The following is a 3,622-nucleotide window of genomic DNA, read 5'->3' as shown; positions in this document are numbered from 1 at the left end:
CTTCACTGAAAAAGAAGGAGCTGCGCACAGTCACAAACATTCTCCACAGGAATATATGAAAGCATAGTTCACATTAGGTAGGTTAATGAATCTAATTAAAAAGTAAGACTTGTATAAATAACCAATAAACATAACATAATTATTGAGTTAAAAAATGTTTTGCCACTAGTAGGGACAGAATTTCCCTGCGGTTGCATCGGGCGATGGCCATGTTGCTTCCTACATCAACAAAGTCAAAGAAATATAGAAAATTAAAAATAATGTACAGAGAACGCTCACATTTGTTAGCAAAGTAAATGTTGAAAATATGATGGTCCTACATCAGGCAGGCCTACCTTAATTTCTTTTCAAACCATATTTTATGTCATTTATTTATTTATTTTAATTTTGCGCTGTTATTAGAAATATCAGTTGATTGTGTGCGTTTTTTTGTTGCTTTTTTTGTACATTCAATGACTTGACTAACTTCAGGGATGGTTCACTTTTTTAAAATTTACTTTATTAATCCCACCACTTGGGGAAATTACTCTCTGCATTTCACCCATCACTGCTTGAAGAAACACACACACATGCAACATGCAGTGAACCACACACAGGATTGTCCCCCGGCAGCTAACATCACCTGCTCCTGAGATTGCCTGTTACTCATAGTAAGTAAATTGAGATTTTGTGCTCCATTTACTTTTACCTTGATCGATAATTTTCTAATATTTGAAGCAGGGCTGTACAATTGTATGCAAAATGAGTCACATTAACAAACAGCAAGTACTTGCTAGCCCATTAGCAAGAATTTCCTGTTACAGTGACAGCAAGGCTAGCTAATGTTATACCAAGATCATACATTTATCAACAGTCATTAAATATACTGAGTACACAGATAGGCTATTTCAGCATCCAATACACTGAACTTCTGTTGAGCAACGATAGTCTTCTGTTAACTTGAAGTATAAAACAAAAATAGTAATGTTATCTGGTTCTTAGCTAGCATTGCTGAGAAGGAAATAGTGCCTAGCCAAGCTGGCCAAATTCCACTAAGTTTCACTTAAAATGTTTAAAGATATTTCAATGGCATTTACAATGTGTACACAACAAGACTTTCCTTTACTTATTTAAACACAACTGATATACATTCTTAATTGCACTGTGTTTTAGTTTTAGTCATTTCTGTACATTTTCTATTGACACTGACAATTAGGGGTTGTCTGTTAGCTTGTCCCCAAATGTTAGCTAACAGCAGGTTGCATTGTGTGTGTTACGTGTTTTTTGAGTGTTATTTACATTTTGTTGCCAGTCTTAGGGAAATCCTAAACTTTGAAATGTTTGCGACTTGATGAGCACCACCTGAATACACAATTACTTTTGATCTCTGTGAGGTTGTGTGTTTTGGGGAAGAATAACAAGTTTAGCCTGGCTTTCAGGTCCATTGCAGGAATCATGTTTGTGGGCTGCGTCCTCCAAGGGATCCAGTCTGAGTTGGAGCTATTGTCACACTTGCAGATGAACTAATCCAGTCACAAGACAGTTGGTTAGGCTTACATCACACAGTCAACAAATACCATATATGCAACTCTAGCGCTTTGGTGAAGTTCCACTTGAGTCCACTAGATTTGCTGGTGTGAAATACTAACTGGAAAACAATTAAAACAACCAACAACCTCAATTTCAAGAGGAGTTATAGTACTGACTTACTGTATTCAAACACTTTATTTCAAGATTCTGTTGGTGAATAATTCAGTCAAAATTACTTGTGCATGTATAATTGACCACAAAACACGCTGAATACGTGTTGAAAATGTGTGGGTGGGGTGTTGCCCGGCTGCAAACCGGCCACACTGCAGGTGATTCACTCACTAGCCTTTTCAGTCAGATGATGTCCTGACAGTCAGGAGCAGAAAAGGATGGATGGATGAAGGAAGTTCTCCTTTCTTTGGTCTTAATTATCAAGGTTTATCACCATACAGACTGACTTTTATGAGTACATTAAGAAAATGGTTTATATCTCTCTGCACTACAACACATCCTGCAATTAGCATCAGACACTATACCACCTCTGTATTGGCTGCATTTGAGTATCCTGATAAAAAATCTGAGATTTCTGTGTCATATAAATTCACCATAATGTACCATTGATCAGCAGGCTCATTTTTATGCACCAGCATTCGTGCTGCTTTGCATCGACCACTTATGTTTGAATGTGGCCGTGTAGAGGGTGTGTGTGATATGAGGCTGGTCCACATTCACAAATTACCAGGTGAACCATGACATGACATGACTTCATAAGTCAGAATTTTTTTTGGCTCGCGCCATTTTCAACTTTTGTGCGCACACAAAATTTTAGTGTGGATCCTGTGCATTGTTTTATGAATGAGACCCCTGCTCTCTGAGCTCTTTAAAAACACCTGCAATCAAAACCTCACTGCAGCTGCAACACAGGGGAGGGCAGTACCTGGAGGGACACAGGAGAGAAGAGAAAGAGATACAACACAACACACACACACACACACACACAGAGAGAGAGAGCACTACAGCACATATCACTCACCAGCATTTTGAATTAGGGAACAATTTCATTTAGCTGTATGGAAATGGGGAACTGCCACAGAGCCACTAGGTGGTTTTTAGGCTGGTTTCACACTAATGACTTGACAAACATTCTCAGATTGGTAATAGTTTCCCTCAGCATTCCTCAACTACTTACATATCTTTGGTTGTATTATTTATGTGGCAGGAGTGAAAATGAGTCATCCCCAACATTTGTTGTGATGTGGTTCAGAATGATGATGACAGCTGGAGATGGACAGATTTTTAGGTATTCTACTGTCTGAAATGGCGTGAAAAATAGTGCATATAGCTGCTGTAAAATGAGAAAGAAATGACCCCCAGACCCCCCTAGGTTTGGGCTAAGCCCTGAATGTTTGCAGCGTCTGGCTCCACCCATGCTATCAGCTGAACTGGTGTGGCTGGGATCACTGGGCTGCTCTCTCCTCTCTGCTGCAGTATGCTCAGATGATTGACTACCAGATGAATAATTTGTTATTTTAAAACATTTGTCCGCATCACGCAGCCTCGGGGGACTTCAACCTGTTTTCTCTCCACTGCTCAGCACCACCTTTATGTCTCCTCTCTTTTTGTTGTCGACTTTGCCCTGCTCCACTATCTATCCAAACAGAGATAACCGTCTGGCTATATGTCTTAAATGTACTGGTAAGTTAAAATGGTCCCAGGTGATTTGTTGTGAAGCCGGCCCACCAGAAGTCCTAATGGCCAGTACCACTGTGTGTGTGTGTGTGAGAGAGAGAGAGAGAGACAGAGAGAGACAGAGAGAGAGGGGGGGTGTTGTTGGTTAGCGATCGCCAACAAGAGGCAGTGAGACAGAAAGTTTGCTGCTCTCTTGGTCTAGATGCTTCTCTCTACTGGTTCATATGGACGCTGTCAGCATGTTTCTTGTCCTCTGATGTTAAACTCTCTCTCTCTCCGGTGACCAGGAAGTGAGACAGCTGCTGGTATCTGTTCCTCAGGGCGTGTTCAGCCTTCATGACCATATGTGGAAGACGGAACCCGCGCACCTGTAGCTGACGTCATGCCCTGAAAGTACCTGCAGTCACTCCTCCAGCAGAACTCT

This window comes from Chelmon rostratus, chromosome 11, assembly GCF_017976325.1.
Source record: "Chelmon rostratus isolate fCheRos1 chromosome 11, fCheRos1.pri, whole genome shotgun sequence".
NCBI lineage: Eukaryota > Metazoa > Chordata > Actinopteri > Chaetodontiformes > Chaetodontidae > Chelmon > Chelmon rostratus.
This window is presented reverse-complemented; position numbering follows the sequence as displayed.